The sequence below is a fragment of the Tamandua tetradactyla genome, chromosome X, assembly GCF_023851605.1.
Source record: "Tamandua tetradactyla isolate mTamTet1 chromosome X, mTamTet1.pri, whole genome shotgun sequence".
In the NCBI taxonomy this organism is placed as follows: Eukaryota; Metazoa; Chordata; class Mammalia; order Pilosa; family Myrmecophagidae; genus Tamandua; species Tamandua tetradactyla.
Window position 1 is genome coordinate 25,638,275 of NC_135353.1, and position 20,847 is coordinate 25,659,121.

Here is a 20,847-nt window from a genome sequence, read left to right on the forward strand (position 1 = left end):
GGCCAGGGAAAGAATTGGAATTCTTACACTCTGAGATACAAGAGGTGTGAGGCATTCTATGTGGACACTTGCCGTGATAGGTTCCTGTCTCCCGGTATGATCTGCAGATGGTCATGGGGAATCAAACTCAAGTCTCTGATTTCAGACTTACAACAGGTCACTTTGGTGTTCCCACCTACTGACAGAGGAAGAGCAGCAGAGGAGTGCAAGAAATTCTTAGAGAAATGTTTGCAAAACCCTCACTTTGGTTTCCCAAACACAAATATGGAAAGTGGCAGCCAAAGACAGGGAAAGATATTGATTTCTTGGGCATTGAGATCAAGGAGTTATTAATCATTCTATGTGGACACATATTCTGATACGTTCCTGGATCCCACTATCATCTCTAAATGACAATCCAAATTCAAAAAAGATTCCAACTCAAGTTTTACATTAGAGAGTTACTCGGGTTAATTCTGTGATCCCCCCCATCACCACCACTGGCACAGAATGAGCAGCAGAAGACTGCAAGAAATTCTTAGAGCAATGTTTGCAAAACCCTCACTTTGGTTTCCTGAACACAAATATGGAAAGTAGCAGCCAAGGTCAGGGAAAGAATTGGAATTCTAACACTCTGAGATACAAGAGGTCTCAGGCATTCTATTGGACACTTGTCGTGATAGCTTCCTGCATCCCGGTATCATCTGCAGATGGCCATGAGGAATCAAACTCAAGTCATTGATTTCAGACTTACAACAGGTCACTTTGGTGTTCCCACCTACTGGCAGAGGAAGAGCAGCAGAGGAGTGCAAGAAATTCTTACAGAAGTTTTTGCAAAACCCTCACTTTGATTTCCCAAACTCAAATATGCTATCTCCCAAGCAGCGACAGACTCTGACCTCTTGCGTTTGAGATATAGGAAGTCTTAGTCATTCAATGTGGACATTTGTTCCGATAGGTTCCCGGATCCTGGTTACACGTGCAGATGTCCTTGAGGTTGCAAAAGGAATCAAAGTCAGGTTATTGATTACAGAATTACCCAGGCAGCTTTCGTATCCAACCCCCCCCCCTCCAAACTGGCAGACAATGAGCAGCAGAAGAGTGCAAGAAATTCTTAGAGCAATATTTGCAAAACCCTCACTTTGTTTCCTGAACTCAAATAGGGAAAGTAGCAGCCAAGGCCAGGGAAAGAATTGGATTTCTTACACTCTGAGATACAAGAGGTGTCAGAAATTCTATGTGGACACTTGCCGTGATAGGTTCCTGCATTTCGGTATCATCTGCAGATGGTCATTAGGAATCAAACTCAGGTCATTGATTTCAGACGTACAACAGGTCACTTTGGTGTTCCCGCTACTGGCAGAGGAAGAGCAGCAGAGGAGTGCAAGAAATTCTTACAGAAGTGTTTGCAAAACCCTCACTTTGATTTCCCAAACTCAAATATGGAATCTCCCAAGCAGGGACAGACTCTGACCTCTTGGGTTTGAGATATAGGAGGTCTGAGTCATTCTATGTGGACATTTGTTCTGACAGGTTCCCGGATCCTGGTCACAGATGCAGAGGAAGAGCAGGAGAGGAGTGCAAGAAATTCTTAGAGAAGCGTTTTCAAAACCCTCACTTTAGTTTCCCAAACTCAAATATGGAATCTCAAAAGCAGGGACAGACTCTGACCTCTTGGATTTGATATATAGGAGGTCTTAGTCATTCTATGTGGACATTTGTTCTGATAGGTTCCCGGATCCTGGTTACATGTGCAGATAGCCTTGAGGTTGCAAAAGGAATCAAAGTCAGGTTATTGATTACAGAATGACCCAGGCAACTTTCGTATCACACCCCCCCCCAAACTGGCAGAGAATGAGCAGCAGAAGAGTACAAGGAATTCAGACAGAAATGTTTGCAAAAGCCTCACTTTGGTTTCCCAAACACAAATATGCAAATTGCCAGCCAAATACAGGGAAAGACATTGACTTCTTGGGCTTTGAGATCAAGGAGGTATTAATCATTCTATGTGGACACATATTCGCATAGGATCCTGCATCCCACTACCATCTGCAGAGGACAATCAAACTTCAAAAGGAATCTAACTCAAGTTATACATTAGAGAGTTACTCAGGTCACATTTGTGTTCCCCCCCATCAGCACCACTGGCAGAGAATGAGAAGCAGAAGAGTGTAAGAAATTCTAAGAGCAATATTTGCAAAACCCTCACTTTGTTTCCTGAACACAAATAGGGAAGTGGCAGCCAAGGCCAGGGAAAGAATTGGAATTCTTACACTCTGAGATACAAGAGGTGTGAGGCATTCTATGTGGACACTTGCCGTGATAGGTTCCTGTCTCCCGGTATGATCTGCAGATGGTCATGGGGAATCAAACTCAAGTCTCTGATTTCAGACTTACAACAGGTCACTTTGGTGTTCCCACCTACTGACAGAGGAAGAGCAGCAGAGGAGTGCAAGAAATTCTTAGAGAAATGTTTGCAAAACCCTCACTTTGGTTTCCCAAACACAAATATGGAAAGTGGCAGCCAAAGACAGGGAAAGATATTGATTTCTTGGGCATTGAGATCAAGGAGTTATTAATCATTCTATGTGGACACATATTCTGATACGTTCCTGGATCCCACTATCATCTCTAAATGACAATCCAAATTCAAAAAAGATTCCAACTCAAGTTTTACATTAGAGAGTTACTCGGGTCAATTCTGTGTTCCCCCCCCATCACCAGCACTGGCACAGAATGAGCAGCAGAAGAGTGCAAGAAATTCTTAGAGCAATGTTTGCAAAACCCTCACTTTGGTTTCCTGAACACAAATATGGAAAGTAGCAGCCAAGGCCAGGGAAAGAATTGGAATTCTAACACTCTGAGATACAAGAGGTCTCAGGCATTCTATTGGACACTTGTCGTGATAGCTTCCTGCATCCCGGTATCATCTGCAGATGGCCATGAGGAATCAAACTCAAGTCATTGATTTCAGACTTACAACAGGTCACTTTGGTGTTCCCACCTACTGGCAGAGGAAGAGCAGCAGAGGAGTGCAAGAAATTCTTACAGAAGTTTTTGCAAAACCCTCACTTTGATTTCCCAAACTCAAATATGGTATCTCCCAAGCAGCGACAGACTCTGACCTCTTGGGTTTGAGATATAGGAAGTCTTAGTCATTCTATGTGGACATTTGTTCTGATAGGTTCCCGGATCCTGGTTACACGTGCAGATGTCCTTGAGGTTGCAAAAGGAATCAAAGTCAGGTTATTGATTACAGAATTACCCAGGCAGCTTTCGTATCCCACCCCCCCCCCCAAACTGGCAGACAATGAGCAGCAGAAGAGTGCAAGAAATTCTTAGAGCAATATTTGCAAAACCCTCACTTTGTTTCCTGAACTCAAATAGGGAAAGTAGCAGCCAAGGCCAGGGAAAGAATTGGAATTCTTACACTCTGAGATACAAGAGGTGTCAGGAATTCTATGTGGACACTTGCCGTGATAGGTTCCTGCATTCCGGTATCATCTGCAGATGGTCATTAGGAATCAAACTCAGGTCATTGATTTCAGACGTACAACAGGTCACTTTGGTGTTCCCACCTACTGGCAGAGGAAGAGCAGCAGAGGAGTGCAAGAAATTCTTACAGAAGTGTTTGCAAAACCCTCACTTTGATTTCCCAAACTCAAATATGGAATCTCCCAAGCAGGGACAGACTCTGACCTCTTGGGTTTGAGATATAGGAGGTCTGAGTCATTCTATGTGGACATTTGTTCTGATAGGTTCCCGGATCCTGGTCACAGATGCAGAGGAAGAGCAGGAGAGGAGTGCAAGAAATTCTTAGAGAAGCGTTTTCAAAACCCTCACTTTAGTTTCCCAAACTCAAATATGGAATCTCCAAAGCAGGGACAGACTCTGACCTCTTGGATTTGATATATAGGAGGTCTTAGTCATTCTATGTGGACATTTGTTCTGATAGGTTCCCGGATCCTGGTTACATGTGCAGATGGCCTTGAGGTTGCAAAAGGAATCAAAGTCAGGTTATTGATTACAGAATGACCCAGGCAACTTTCGTATCACACCCCCCCCCCAAACTGGCAGAGAATGAGCAGCAGAAGAGTACAAGGAATTCAGACAGAAATGTTTGCAAAAGCCTCACTTTGGTTTCCCAAACACAAATATGCAAATTGCCAGCCAAATACAGGGAAAGACATTGACTTCTTGGGCTTTGAGATCAAGGAGGTATTAATCATTCTATGTGGACACATATTCGCATAGGATCCTGCATCCCACTACCATCTGCAGAGGACAATCAAACTTCAAAAGGAATCTAACTCAAGTTATACATTAGAGAGTTACTCAGGTCACATTTGTGTTCCCCCCCATCAGCACCACTGGCAGAGAATGAGAAGCAGAAGAGTGTAAGAAATTCTAAGAGCAATATTTGCAAAACCCTCACTTTGTTTCCTGAACACAAATAGGGAAAGTGGCAGCCAAGGCCAGGGAAAGAATTGGAATTCTTACACTCTGAGATACAAGAGGTGTGAGGCATTCTATGTGGACACTTGCCGTGATAGGTTCCTGCATCCCGGTATCATCTGCAGATGGTCATGGGGAATCAAACTCAAGTCATTGATTTCAGACTTACAACACGCCACTTTGGTGTTCCCACCTATTGACAGAGGAAGAGCAGCAGAGGAGTGCAAGAAATTCTTAGAGAAATGTTTGCAAAACCCTCACTTTGGTTTCCCAAACACAAATATGGAAAGTGGCAGCCAAAGACAGGGAAAGATATTGATTTCTTGGGCATTGAGATCAAGGAGTTATTAATCATTCTATGTGGACACATATTCTGATACGTTCCTGGATCCCACTATCATCTCTAAATGACAATCCAAATTCAAAAAAGATTCCAACTCAAGTTTTACATTAGAGAGTTACTCGGGTCAATTCTGTGTTCCCCCCCCATCACCACCACTGGCACAGAATGAGCAGCAGAAGAGTGCAAGAAATTCTTAGAGCAATGTTTGCAAAACCCTCACTTTGGTTTCCTGAACACAAATATGGAAAGTAGCAGCCAAGGCCAGGGAAAGAATTGGAATTCTAACACTCTGAGATACAAGAGGTCTCAGGCATTCTATTGGACACTTGTCGTGATAGCTTCCTGCATCCCGGTATCATCTGCAGATGGCCATGAGGAATCAAACTCAAGTCATTGATTTCAGACTTACAACAGGTCACTTTGGTGTTCCCACCTACTGGCAGAGGAAGAGCAGCAGAGGAGTGCAAGAAATTCTTACAGAAGTTTTTGCAAAACCCTCACTTTGATTTCCCAAACTCAAATATGGTATCTCCCAAGCAGCGACAGACTCTGACCTCTTGGGTTTGAGATATAGGAAGTCTTAGTCATTCTATGTGGACATTTGTTCTGATAGGTTCCCGGATCCTGGTTACACGTGCAGATGTCCTTGAGGTTGCAAAAGGAATCAAAGTCAGGTTATTGATTACAGAATTACCCAGGCAGCTTTCGTATCCCACCCCCCCCCCAAACTGGCAGACAATGAGCAGCAGAAGAGTGCAAGAAATTCTTAGAGCAATATTTGCAAAACCCTCACTTTGTTTCCTGAACTCAAATAGGGAAAGTAGCAGCCAAGGCCAGGGAAAGAATTGGAATTCTTACACTCTGAGATACAAGAGGTGTCAGGAATTCTATGTGGACACTTGCCGTGATAGGTTCCTGCATTCCGGTATCATCTGCAGATGGTCATTAGGAATCAAACTCAGGTCATTGATTTCAGACGTACAACAGGTCACTTTGGTGTTCCCACCTACTGGCAGAGGAAGAGCAGCAGAGGAGTGCAAGAAATTCTTACAGAAGTGTTTGCAAAACCCTCACTTTGATTTCCCAAACTCAAATATGGAATCTCCCAAGCAGGGACAGACTCTGACCTCTTGGGTTTGAGATATAGGAGGTCTGAGTCATTCTATGTGGACATTTGTTCTGATAGGTTCCCGGATCCTGGTCACAGATGCAGAGGAAGAGCAGGAGAGGAGTGCAAGAAATTCTTAGAGAAGCGTTTTCAAAACCCTCACTTTAGTTTCCCAAACTCAAATATGGAATCTCCAAAGCAGGGACAGACTCTGACCTCTTGGATTTGATATATAGGAGGTCTTAGTCATTCTATGTGGACATTTGTTCTGATAGGTTCCCGGATCCTGGTTACATGTGCAGATAGCCTTGAGGTTGCAAAAGGAATCAAAGTCAGGTTATTGATTACAGAATGACCCAGGCAACTTTCGTATCACACCCCCCCCCCAAACTGGCAGAGAATGAGCAGCAGAAGAGTACAAGGAATTCAGACAGAAATGTTTGCAAAAGCCTCACTTTGGTTTCCCAAACACAAATATGCAAATTGCCAGCCAAATACAGGGAAAGACATTGACTTCTTGGGCTTTGAGATCAAGGAGGTATTAATCATTCTATGTGGACACATATTCGCATAGGATCCTGCATCCCACTACCATCTGCAGAGGACAATCAAACTTCAAAAGGAATCTAACTCAAGTTATACATTAGAGAGTTACTCAGGTCACATTTGTGTTCCCCCCCATCAGCACCACTGGCAGAGAATGAGAAGCAGAAGAGTGTAAGAAATTCTAAGAGCAATATTTGCAAAACCCTCACTTTGTTTCCTGAACACAAATAGGGAAAGTGGCAGCCAAGGCCAGGGAAAGAATTGGAATTCTTACACTCTGAGATACAAGAGGTGTGAGGCATTCTATGTGGACACTTGCCGTGATAGGTTCCTGTCTCCCGGTATGATCTGCAGATGGTCATGGGGAATCAAACTCAAGTCTCTGATTTCAGACTTACAACAGGTCACTTTGGTGTTCCCACCTACTGACAGAGGAAGAGCAGCAGAGGAGTGCAAGAAATTCTTAGAGAAATGTTTGCAAAACCCTCACTTTGGTTTCCCAAACACAAATATGGAAAGTGGCAGCCAAAGACAGGGAAAGATATTGATTTCTTGGGCATTGAGATCAAGGAGTTATTAATCATTCTATGTGGACACATATTCTGATACGTTCCTGGATCCCACTATCATCTCTAAATGACAATCCAAATTCAAAAAAGATTCCAACTCAAGTTTTACATTAGAGAGTTACTCGGGTCAATTCTGTGTTCCCCCCCATCACCAGCACTGGCACAGAATGAGCAGCAGAAGAGTGCAAGAAATTCTTAGAGCAATGTTTGCAAAACCCTCACTTTGGTTTCCTGAACACAAATATGGAAAGTAGCAGCCAAGGCCAGGGAAAGAATTGGAATTCTAACACTCTGAGATACAAGAGGTCTCAGGCATTCTATTGGACACTTGTCGTGATAGCTTCCTGCATCCCGGTATCATCTGCAGATGGCCATGAGGAATCAAACTCAAGTCATTGATTTCAGACTTACAACAGGTCACTTTGGTGTTCCCACCTACTGGCAGAGGAAGAGCAGCAGAGGAGTGCAAGAAATTCTTACAGAAGTTTTTGCAAAACCCTCACTTTGATTTCCCAAACTCAAATATGGTATCTCCCAAGCAGCGACAGACTCTGACCTCTTGGGTTTGAGATATAGGAAGTCTTAGTCATTCTATGTGGACATTTGTTCTGATAGGTTCCCGGATCCTGGTTACACGTGCAGATGTCCTTGAGGTTGCAAAAGGAATCAAAGTCAGGTTATTGATTACAGAATTACCCAGGCAGCTTTCGTATCCCACCCCCCCCCCAAACTGGCAGACAATGAGCAGCAGAAGAGTGCAAGAAATTCTTAGAGCAATATTTGCAAAACCCTCACTTTGTTTCCTGAACTCAAATAGGGAAAGTAGCAGCCAAGGCCAGGGAAAGAATTGGAATTCTTACACTCTGAGATACAAGAGGTGTCAGGAATTCTATGTGGACACTTGCCGTGATAGGTTCCTGCATTCCGGTATCATCTGCAGATGGTCATTAGGAATCAAACTCAGGTCATTGATTTCAGACGTACAACAGGTCACTTTGGTGTTCCCACCTACTGGCAGAGGAAGAGCAGCAGAGGAGTGCAAGAAATTCTTACAGAAGTGTTTGCAAAACCCTCACTTTGATTTCCCAAACTCAAATATGGAATCTCCCAAGCAGGGACAGACTCTGACCTCTTGGGTTTGAGATATAGGAGGTCTGAGTCATTCTATGTGGACATTTGTTCTGATAGGTTCCCGGATCCTGGTCACAGATGCAGAGGAAGAGCAGGAGAGGAGTGCAAGAAATTCTTAGAGAAGCGTTTTCAAAACCCTCACTTTACTTTCCCAAACTCAAATATGGAATCTCCAAAGCAAGGACAGACTCTGACCTCTTGAATTTGATATATAGGAAGTCTTAGTCATTCTATGTGGACATTTGTTCTGATAGATTCCCGGATCCTGGTTACATGTGCAGATAGCCTTGAGGTTGCAAAAGGAATCAAAGTCAGGTTATTGATTACAGAATGACCCAGGCAACTTTCGTATCACACCCCCCCCCAAACTGGCAGAGAATGAGCAGCAGAAGAGTACAAGGAATTCAGACAGAAATGTTTGCAAAAGCCTCACTTTGGTTTCCCAAACACAAATATGCAAATTTCCAGCCAAATACAGAGAAAGACATTGACTTCTTGGGCTTTGAGATCAAGGAGGTATTCATCATTCTATGTGGACACATATTCGCATAGGGTCCTGCATCCCACTACCATCTGCAGAGGACAATCAAACTTCAAAAGGAATCTAACTCAAGTTATACATTAGAGAGTTACTCAGGTCACATTTGTGTTCCCCCCCATCACCAGCACTGGCACAGAATGAGCAGCAGAAGAGTGCAAGAAATTCTTAGAGCAATGTTTGCAAAACCCTCACTTTGGTTTCCTGAACACAAATATGGAAAGTAGCAGCCAAGGCCAGGGAAAGAATTGGAATTCTAACACTCTGAGATACAAGAGGTCTCAGGCATTCTATTGGACACTTGTCGTGATAGCTTCCTGCATCCCGGTATCATCTGCAGTGGCCATGAGGAATCAAACTCAAGTCATTGATTTCAGACTTACAACAGGTCACTTTGGTGTTCCCACCTACTGGCAGAGGAAGAGCAGCAGAGGAGTGCAAGAAATTCTTACAGAAGTTTTTGCAAAACCCTCACTTTGATTTCCCAAACTCAAATATGGTATCTCCCAAGCAGGGACAGACTCTGACCTCTTGGGTTTGAGATATAGGAAGTCTTAGTCATTCTATGTGGACATTTGTTCTGATAGGTTCCCGGATCCTGGTCACAGATGCAGAGGAAGAGCAGGAGAGGAGTGCAAGAAATTCTTAGAGAAGCGTTTTCAAAACCCTCACTTTAGTTTCCCAAACTCAAATATGGAATCTCCAAAGCAGGGACAGACTCTGACCTCTTGGATTTGATATATAGGAGGTCTTAGTCATTCTATGTGGACATTTGTTCTGATAGGTTCCCGGATCCTGGTTACATGTGCAGATGGCCTTGAGGTTGCAAAAGGAATCAAAGTCAGGTTACTGATTACAGAATGACCCAGGCAACTTTCGTATCACACCCCCCCCCCCAAACTGGCAGAGAATGAGCAGCAGAAGAGTACAAGGAATTCTGACAGAAATGTTTGCAAAAGCCTCACTTTGGTTTCCCAAACACAAATATGCAAATTGCCAGCCAAATACAGGGAAAGACATTGACTTCTTGGGCTTTGAGATCAAGGAGGTATTAATCATTCTATGTGGACACATATTCGCATAGGATCCTGCATCCCACTACCATCTGCAGAGGACAATCAAACTTCAAAAGGAATCTAACTCAAGTTATACATTAGAGAGTTACTCAGGTCACATTTGTGTTCCCCCCCATCAGCACCACTGGCAGAGAATGAGAAGCAGAAGAGTGTAAGAAATTCTAAGAGCAATATTTGCAAAACCCTCACTTTGTTTCCTGAACACAAATAGGGAAAGTGGCAGCCAAGGCCAGGGAAAGAATTGGAATTCTTACACTCTGAGATACAAGAGGTGTGAGGCATTCTATGTGGACACTTGCCGTGATAGGTTCCTGTCTCCCGGTATGATCTGCAGATGGTCATGGGGAATCAAACTCAAGTCTCTGATTTCAGACTTACAACAGGTCACTTTGGTGTTCCCACCTACTGGCAGAGGAAGAGCAGCAGAGGAGTGCAAGAAATTCTTACAGAAGTGTTTGCAAAACCCTCACGTTGATTTCCCAAACTCAAATATGGAATCTCCCAAGCAGGGACAGACTCTGACCTCTTGGGTTTGAGATATAGGAGGTCTTAGTCATTCTATGTGGACATTTGTTCTGATAGGTTCCCGGATCCTGGTCACAGATGCAGAGGAAGAGCAGGAGTGGAGTGCAAGAAATTCTTAGAGAAGCGTTTTCAAAACCCTCACTTTAGTTTCCCAAACTCAAATATGGAATCTCCAAAGCAGGGACACACTCTGACCTCTTGGGTTTGAGATATAGGAGGTCTTAGTCATTCTATGTGGACATTTGTTCTGATAGGTTCCCGGATCCTGGTTACATGTGCAGATAGCCTTGAGATTGCAAAAGGAATCAAAGTCAGGTTATTGATTACAGAATGACCCAGGCAACTTTCGTATCCCACCCCCCACACACACTCGTAGAGAATGAGTCGCAGAAGTGTGCAGCAAATTCTTAGAGCAATGTTTGCAAAACCCTCACTTTGTTTTCCTGAACACAAATACGGAAAGTAGCAGCCAAGGCCAGGGAAAGAATTGGAGTTCTTACACTCTGAGATACAAGAGGTGTCAGGCATTCTATGTGGACACTTGCCGTGATAGGTTCCTGAATCCCGGGGTCATCTGTAGATGGTAATGAGAATTCACAAGGAATCAAACTCAACTCATTGATTACAGAGTTACCCAGGTCACTTTGGTGTTCCCACCTACTGGCAGAGGAAGAGCAGCAGAGCAGTGCTGAAATTCTGAGAGACATATTTGCAAATCCCTCACTTTGCTTTCCCAAAATCCAATATGGAATCTCCAAAGCAGGGACAGAATTTGTCCTCTCGGGTTTGAGATACAGGACGTTTTAGTCATTCTATGTGGACCTTTGTCCTATAGGTTCCCGGATCCCGGTTACATGTGCAGATGGCCATGAGGTTGCAAAAGGAATCAATATCAGGTTATTGATTCCAGAACTACCCAGGCAACTTTTGTGTCCCCACCGCCAACACCACTGGCAGAGAATGAGCAGAATTAGAGCGCAAGAAATTCTTACAGAAATGTTTGCAAAACACACACTTTGGTTCGCCAAACGCAAATATGCTAAGTGGTAGCCAAAGCCAGGGGCAGTATTTGATCTTAGAGACTGGTTGACTAGTAGTGAAACTGCCATCCCAAACAGGATCGGCCGCCTAATGGTAAATAATATCTCACTGTAATGCAATGTGCACATCATCATGTGCAGCATATTAGTATCAGATCAAAGGAGACCTACCAAGGACCACTGTCTATTCATTCCTCGGGACTCAACATATCCCATGTTCCTGATATTACCAGTATCAGTGTGCCCTCACTTCTTTGATATTATGCAAGATATCTCAGCTCTGTGAGTCTACTAATGACAGGCTGAGTCTGTTGGAGGCTGCTGGAAGTATACTTATGCAACAGCATTTCATTTTTTGTAAGTATCTCCCAAAGGCCCCAGCTCACTTTGAAAGTGATAAGATAGCTAAGCTTGACATGGAATACGTTCTATCAAGAACTTGCAGTACATTACCATTCCCATCTGAGTAGACGTTCACTGATTATATGATAGTGGTGCCTACCTGTCAAGTCTGGCATAGGAAAGGAACCCTCAGAAAGTTCCAAGGACAAGGCCGTACCTTTAATTTTCAAGAGGGTCACCTTTTCTTTCCCCGAGGCCCTCAACTGTTGAAATTACCCCAATGAAACAGTAACCATTTTTGAATCCTCTCTCCTATACCAATACTCAGTGGAATTTTCCATTAAACCAAACCACTCACTTCTGGTTTTGACACGTGAAGAGGCCTAAAATGATTGGGACGCATAGAGGGCACGACAAGATAGCGTGGCTTGAGAAGGATGGGCCTCAGTTATAGTTAAGTTTTACAGCTGTTTTGGAGTAACAAGTAGGCCACCTTTCGTGAAGGAACATCACTGGCATAGTCCTACTAAGTGTGTCTGAGGAAAGCCTTTTGTAAAAACCTCAGGCCTCAGTTTTTCACTGGGTTGGGATATAACAATGGACCCCACCTTAGAGCATTTTAAAGTGATTTAACCACCTAGAGGATTAAACCTAGACTTGAAACGTTCACTTGCTACACAGAGCTTACACAGACTCTTTGGTTCCTAGTAAAAAAGAATTGAACTTCATACTCTGTGATGCCGCCTTGTCAGTAAAACCCATGCTAATAGAAAAGTAGAGGAACTGGGGGTATCTATTGAGACAGAAGGTTAGAAGTCTCTTTGAAACCATCTAAGAACATTTCATATTACCCTGTCTCTCTCAAATTGCCAAATGTTTTCACCTGAATTGCAATGATTAAATCACCTCCCAATAAATGACTCTATACAGGCGAGGAAAACACAGAGACCCCTGTCACACAGCCAGTTAACAGGCACCCTCCAGCGAGCAGAGTGTGAGAAAACCTAGCAAGTCATGATAGGTGCTGAACCTCTTCACCCTTGATGTAAAGTGTCATAGTTGGCACCGACAGATGTCAGCACAGAGCTCAGCAAAGTTCAGGTTCCTCTGCTACCTGTAGCTTTACAGGAAGAATACAGTGGTGTCGTTTCCAAAGGGATTCCCGAGTAACCTCTGAGGAAATTTGCTGGTCCTGGAAAAGGAAACAAACATGTTAACTTAATTATGCCTAGGTCAAAACAGCTGGGGGTTAGGGGAATGGGGAAGGAGAGGAGGTAAACCAAGCACCATAATGCTCTCCTCCTGTATGTGAATTCATGAAGTGGTGCACTCATTGCTTAAGTACCTAGTGCATCCTGGGTCCTTTAAAAAGATTACCACACTTGATTCTCACAACCTGCCTACAGCAAGGTACGATTTACATTTTGCAAATGAAGAAACTGAGGCTCAAAGGTGAGAGTGAGCAAACCAGGGAAAATACCAACGATGCATGGCCAAGTACAGGTTTGGAGGAATACTGACTTATATATTACATTAATTGTTGACCTATACCTCCATGACCCCCCTCAAATAAATGTCCTCCTCACTCCTGTAGAACAGACTGGCAGACTACCAACCATGCCACTCACTTGATCCTCAGAGCCTATCTTCCCCCCTCTCATAGACAGACTTGGTATTAAAATTACCTTGAGATCCACATTCTCATACCTGAGACAAAAGCACCTGAGCCGTACTTCCATAATCCCTGGACTCCCGATTTTATTATTATTTTTTGACAATCGCATCCAGTCTTTCCTGCTGTTGTCTGCCACTGCAAAGGCTTTGCAAAAAGGATAAAAAAGGTGGATCAAAACTTTGATTTTAAAATGTGAGTATCAGGTTTCTCTGAGATCAGAACATCCCAAGAATACTAATGTTTCTTTAATACTGGCACCCAAAATGTACTGAGGAACACACATATGCACTCAAAAAGATGTCACTGTCTAATTAAAAATAAGTGGTAGAAACATGGTCTCTACCACGGAGTTAGTTAGCAGTGGCCGGATAGTGACCCTGTGTAATTACTATCTCTAGACACTCAATGAAGAGATAGCGACATTCTTTGAAATATGGTTACCTGACAGAGACAGATGCTGCCCTCCCCCCATCATTTGTCACCTCACACTGCATAGCATTGCACTTACTCGACTTTCTGGCCTTGACAGTTGGTTCCAGTTCTACTCTTTCCATGTTACAGGCCCAGAGACTGACAGGAGTAGACTTTTTCCATCACAGGTCCTCAGGGAGAAGATGGTGATTGTACAAACCTGCAAGGAGGCTTGTCAGTGGGTCCAAAGCCTAGAAACACTGCAGGAAAATTACAACACTTGGAAACTCATAACGTGGGTTGCTGGGGCAAATTTCCTCTTTCCCATAACCAGAGGAACTTCTGAAAATAATTGGTTGGCCCAGGTTACTTAGTCATGCAACTTGTATGAGGTAGGCCAAAAGAGTGAAATGTAATGTGGGACAGGGACTGCACAAACCAAACCACAAGGTCAGGTATGACTGCTCTTCAGAGCCAGACAACCCTTCAAAACGAAACATAGCTCATAGTGCTTTAATTGAGTTTCATAGGGCAATTATTAATTATTACAGAGAGGCAATGACATTTCTTTGCTAGAAGAATAGTTTCAAAGAAGCTTGCTTTTTTCTCTTCACTCATAAGGCAACTGACACATGCAAAACCATGGGTAGAAATCCTCTGCAATGGGTTTCGTCTTCTTAATATGTTATCAAATACTGACACTATTATACTATGAAATGCACATTATGACATTATACAAGGGCATTTTTGGTATATTATTATCAAACATCAGTAACATAATAACTTGACAAACACTTTACACCAAAAACAAGTTAATATCATTCAGAACAATTTTGTGAAGAATTCATAACTTTTTTTTTTGCATGGGCAGGCACCAAGAATTGAACCTGGGTCTCCAGCATGGCAGGCAAGAACTCTGCCACTGAGCCACCGTTGCCCGCCCAGAATTCATATCTTAAATAATGATGCTAACATCTGACATTGAACATAGGTCTTTGAGGAGAAAACAATGGAAAAGATTTGGTAGTTGCTAACAGGATGTAGATTTGGGGGATTTACGTTAAAAACAAATTTTTATTGACAAATCTTTACACACGTACATTCCATACATGGTGTATGATCGATGGTTCACAATATCATCACATAGTTTTGTATTCACCACCATGATCACTTTTAGAACATCTGCATCACTCCAGAAAAAGAAAGAAAAAGAAAAGAGAAAACTCATACATCCCATACCCCTTACCCCTGCCCCCCACTGACCACGAGGATTTTAATTTACCCAATTTCTTCCACCCCTTTGGGGAATTTACCTTTAATTGCAACTATTTACATAGGATTCCTTAGGTAACAGGCATATAATAAAAGTACCTTCTTTCCACACTTACATGTTGTCCAGGCTGTGCCTGGAAAGTCAGGATTTGTGAGGCTAGAGTCTCAATTTCTGAAATCTCTATTCCTGTCTGTACCCAGGGTAGATAGAGCAGAAAACCCAGACACCAGCAATCCGTCTTTCTGATTTCTAAATGTAATCCAAGCGGATTACATTTAGAGAAATCAGGGGCCCACCAATAAAAGAGTCATCAAATTATCTCTACATGAGATAATAGACAAAACATCTATACCAAGAATGAACCAGAAAAAAGGCTGATAAGTAAACTCAATTGTTTCCATCATAAAAGGGAAGAGTTTGGATTTTACTCCAAAGCAATCAATGCTTTACTCTCAGTGACTACGGTGATGAGGTGTCTGTGGGAGATAACAAGAAATTCATTCGAATTCTGCCGTTGAATCCCAATTAGGCATTACACAATGAAGGCACGCTTATAAATAGGCGGGCCCTGCCCACTTCATGCCAATACGTTCACTTGAAGCCCTGAGGCACAGTCAGAATTCGTGGTCACACTAGCCTCCTCCAGGATGGGAGGGGGTTGGGAGAGCATATTCGTGCCACTTTCGCTGTCAAACCAGCCAGGACTTGAATCACTCTTATTTGTTCTACTTGTTTGCAAACAGAAACAACAAAAAATCCGTTTTTCCATAGAAGAATAGCTGGGAAGGAGGATCGAGTTGAAATCTTAAAGATCTAATGCTGCATTTAATAAACAATTACCGTTATAAATTGAATTTGAACACTAGGCAACACGACCTGCAAGGGCCATTCGACCCAGAGAACAGAAGCATTCAATCCGACCCATTAATTCCCACGTTTGGAAAGTGAAAGTGCCTCATGAATTTCAAGGGAAAGTTTTGGAAAAAACTAAGGACAGAATTCAATTGAATGATGTGATATTCTGGCAACTGCCGCAGGAAATGAAATTCCCACAGTCGTTCTGTGGTGGCCCAGGAACCGTACTTCCAGGTTTTTACTGTCCTAAAGGCACAGGGCCAGTTGGGCAACAGTGGCTCATTGGCGGAGTTCTCACCTCCGATGCTGGAAGACCCGGGTTCGTTTCCAGGGCCAGTCTAACAGGCTGTCTTTTTTGTTTGTTTATTTGATTACATGGGCAGACACCGAGAATCGAACCCGGGTCTCTGGCATGGCAGGCAGCAACTCTGCCTACTGAGCCACGGTGGCCCGCCCCAGGCCGTGTTTCTTTACCCCGAAAAATACCTTAAAACGTTATTTTCAATAGAACTATGAAATACGACGACGCACAAACACAAAACTGACAAGATAGATGTTAATAAAATGCAATTTAATAGTAAAATAAAATGAAAGGTTAGGCTTGCTGGCAGCACGAGACGATTTAACCGCCGTAAATCAAGAAGCATAATGGCAATTAGAACACATTGTGAATTTGAGATAACACCAAACTATCACAAAGCTTATGATAGGAACCAAGGCCCACATTAAATGGAATAAAACCAAGCACGCAATTCCGTTGTAAAATTAAATGCCAAACTACCTTTAATAGCAGCCGATTTCAGATGTTTTAAGACTGAACTGTCGTAAAACATCAAGGATTCAGAGGATTAAGGCCCAAGAACCGTACTTCCGGGTTCTTACTGTCGTAAAACATCAGAGCCGGGTGGGCAACGGTGGCTCGTTGGCGGAGTTCTCGCTTCCCATGCCGGAAGGCCCGGGTTAGTTTCCAGGGCCAGTCTAACAGGCTGTGGATTTTTGTTTTGTGTTTTTTTTTTGCATGTGCAGACACCAGGAATCGAACCTGGGTCTCCGGCATGGCAGGCGAGAACTCTGCCTGCTGAGCCAGCGTGGCCTGCCGCAGGCCCTGTTTTTTTACCCTGAAAAATTCCATAAAACGTTCTTCATTTTCAATAGAACTATTAAATAAGACGCACAAACACCAAACTTACAAGTTAGATGTTAATAAAATGCAATTAATAGTAAAATAAAATGAAAGGTGAGGTCCACTGGCAGCATGAGGCCAGTAACCTCCGTAAGTCAAGAAACATAATGGCAATTAGAACACATTGTGAATTTGAGATATGCCAAACTTTATCACAAAGCTCATGATATGAACCAGGACCACATTAAAGGGAATAAAACCAAACACACAATTCTTTGTAAAATTAAATGCCAAACTATCTTTATAGCAGCCGATTTCAGACGTTTTAAGACCTCACTGTCGTAAAACATCAAGTATTCAGAGGACTACGGCTGTATTTGTAAATTGAGAGTACCATGAAACATTTATTTTTGAAGAAAATATAAAGGGACAAGATTAGAATTGAAACAAATTATGTCAAAATATGCAATGAGAACCATCATATTATGAAATATAAACCTCTCCATCAGACGTTAATTTGCCGCTCTGAAAACTGAAATCATACAAAAACCTGAAAAGAAACTTTGGCAATGAAGATAAATGCACAGTTGTTTTTTGCTATTTAATGCCAAGGTGTGTCTAATCAAAGCTGTAAGACCTACTAAGGCATCCGCTGTATTTGTAAAATGTCAAGTGCTCAGCTTAGACGATTCATTTCCAAATGGATACTCCCCAAAGACTTTCATTTTAAAAGAATATTTATGAAATACGACCAATATCAAAGTTAAATACATGCAAACGAGTGCAATGCCATGGGAAAAAACCCACGCAGTCACATAGGAAATTAAAGCATGAAATAGATTCCCTGAGGGTTGATTCCTTTCAAAGTCTTAAAGGCTTTTGACCAACCAGACTGCTATCTTCCTTCTTAGTAAATTACAAATAACACCAAACATTTCCACGAAAACACAAGAAAAGCACCACATTTTTTAAAACAATGATATGAACTATGTATGTATATTACACAAAAATGCAAAACGGCAGTCAAAGATCACTGAAAACTATTCAGGGTGGTCAGTGAAGAACCGGTAGAATGCAGCCAGAAATATTTTCTTCAGACAACATATGAAGACAGATTAAGAAATTTCCACAAACAAATGATATTAAACATACAGTCATATTGTGAAATGAAACAACTAGTGCACTGAAAGGCAGCTAATGGCCATTATCTGTCCTAATCCCATGTACCCTCCCTCACCATGTTAATTTCCTTCTTTACTCGTCTAAAATCACAGACGTAATCCAGTCACTGATAACAGAACTCTCGGAAAATATATAGAACAAGATTCAACCAAAGACATAGTAAAAGAAAAGGCAAAATCAGGTTCATAGCGCCCAACAGACACTGAGCTATCCTGAACTGACAGCCGGTCAGGCAACCGCGCCATCCTTTTCCTCCTGTTTAAACTGAAAATGCAAATGCTAAGAACACGAAGAAATGGACACCAATAACATTTAAACTAATAAAATGGCATTAGAGAGCCATCACTGTGTGTACTAAAGCACGACCGTGCCCCCAAACGCGGCCAAATGACCGTCCACGTCACACACCCAAAAACCCTTCCGATATGTCTGTTAAAGTACATTTTTACACATCGCATAACAGATTCTACAAAAATCACACTACAAACAGCCAACAATGTATCAGTGTTAGAAAATAAATTATAGTAAACTTACATTTTTGTGACTTCAGGAGAGAGGAGCAGCCATATTCCCACAATCCTGTGTGGCACTTTCCCACCCCCACCACACTCCACCCAGCCAATAAGCGGTATGGCTGGTCACGTGGTGCTGAACGGCGTTTACTGTCAGTCTGTGCCCCACCCCCTGCCTTCCATGCTGCTGATTGGTGGGCCTGAAGTGATGGACAGCAACATGCTCCATTCTGGCCAAGTCTTCAAGTGGAAACTCCGCCTAGATGTCAAGGCCCTTGCTAAGCAATTCATTTTTGTACCTATTATCTCTTTTACAAAGTGTGAATGTCATGCTCATCCCATAACATCCAGCTCTACTTTTCCAGGCCTTAGCACATGCCATTGGCTCTAGTTTCCTGTCATCTCCGATTTTGGAAATCTTGCTCCCCCAATTTTCCTGGTCCAGCTCAATTGCATCTTCCTCTGGGAAGCCTTCCCATACTTTTTGCCTCCAACTCCTACACATAAATGTCAGCTCTTCTTTTGTAAAAATGTGCATATGGGAAGACATCAGAACTTGAATGCAGAAGAATGATGTAGGTTCTCGAATTAGACAGCACTGGGCTGGCTATGGTTCAGAGGACCCAAGATCTGCACTTGGAATTTTGGCAAAGTGGTTGACATCTGAATTGCATGTGAACTGATGGGATAAACAAGATCCAAGGGGAATTGCCTCAGAGGATCAGGGATGAACAGGTACATGGAAACAGGAGTATGAAACAACATGGCCTTCTTGAGTAGGAATGTACAATCTGGCATTTCAGAAAAGAGAAGGAATAACGTCTGTGGGAAAAGTCAAGGTAAGAAAAGCAGCCAAGAGCAAAGAATCTTGGGTTGGATGCTATTAACTCAGAGAACCGTTAAGGCCTTGAGTAAGAAGATCCAATTTGCACTTCATGTCTATTATTTGGTGTCATTGTACAGAAAAGTTTGGAAGAGAGACAGAGGGAAAATGGAGGCCATTTAGTGAGAAGGTTGTGAGAGTCCATATGAGATGCAAGGAAGGCTGGAGTTCCCATAGGTACAGTAAAGTTTCGAGGAAAACATGGGTGAACTCATTAGGACATGGAATGGAGAAGATGTGCCGTGACCCCAGTGTTGAGGTTACAGCTCTGATTGAAGTCTTTCTTCTTTCTAAATATAAGCTTTAGAGTGATAAATTTCCCTCTCAGTACTGCCTTCACTGCATCCCATAAGTTTTGGTATGCGTATGGTGTATTTTCATTTTACTCACGATATTTCCTGATTTTAGTTCTGGTTTCCTCCTTAACCCATTTGTTGTTTAAGTGTATATTGTTTAATTTCCACATATTTGTGAATTTTCTCTTTCTCCCTCTGTTATTGATTTCTAGCTTCATTCTGTTGTGGTCAGAGAATGTGCATTGTATCATTTCAATTTTCTTAACTTATTGAGGCTTCTTCTGTGCCCCAAAACATGGTCTATCTTGGAGAATTATCCTACTTAATTTATTTTTAATTGTGGTAAAATATGCACAACATAGTAATCATTTCACCATTTCAAGTGGGAAATTCCTTGACATTAAGTACTTTGACAATACTGTTTAATTTACATCACAATCTATTTCCAGACTATTTTCATGATGCCCAACCAAAACTCATACTCATTTAGAGGCACGTCCCCATTTCTTCCTCCCCCTGTCCCTGGCAAGCACTACTCTGCTTTCGGTCTCCATGATATGCTTATTCTAATTCTTTCCTACAAAATAACTCACACAATATTTGTCCTTTTGCATCTGGCCTGATTTACACAACATAATGTCTTCAATAATCATCCACACTGTAGCATGTACCGGCACTTCACTACTATTTATGGCTGAATAATATTCAATTGTGTAGATATACCGCATTTTGTTTATCCATTCATCTACTAATGGACACTCGGGTTGCTTCCACCTTTTGGTGACTGTCAATAATGCCCAAGTTTGGACATTTCTATGGGCTTAGGACTATAAACCTGCAATTTATTAAATTCCCTTTTTAAAAGGCTTTCCATTTCTGGTATATTGCATTCCAGCAGCTTTAGCAAACCAAAACAGGCCACGGGTGGCCTTTTCCTTCTCTTCTGGGTTCCACTGATTTTCACCCTCTAGCTCTCCCTCTCCGG

The 20,847-nt window shown here is 42.4% G+C and overlaps 1 long non-coding RNA gene across 1 annotated transcript in view; it reads right to left on the reverse strand.

The window, feature by feature from the left end:
- The window catches only part of LOC143671616 (uncharacterized), a 70,994-nt gene extending 50,932 nt beyond the window's left edge, over nt 1-20,062 (reverse strand). Inside the window, exons 1-4 of the long non-coding RNA XR_013169611.1 lie at nt 18,706-20,062; nt 13,836-13,998; nt 13,360-13,471; nt 12,767-12,844 (exon numbers count right to left, since the gene is read on the reverse strand). This is a non-coding gene — a long non-coding RNA (uncharacterized LOC143671616). The remainder of the gene's footprint in view (nt 1-12,766; nt 12,845-13,359; nt 13,472-13,835; nt 13,999-18,705) is intronic.
- Between the last annotated feature and the right edge of the window lie 785 nt (nt 20,063-20,847).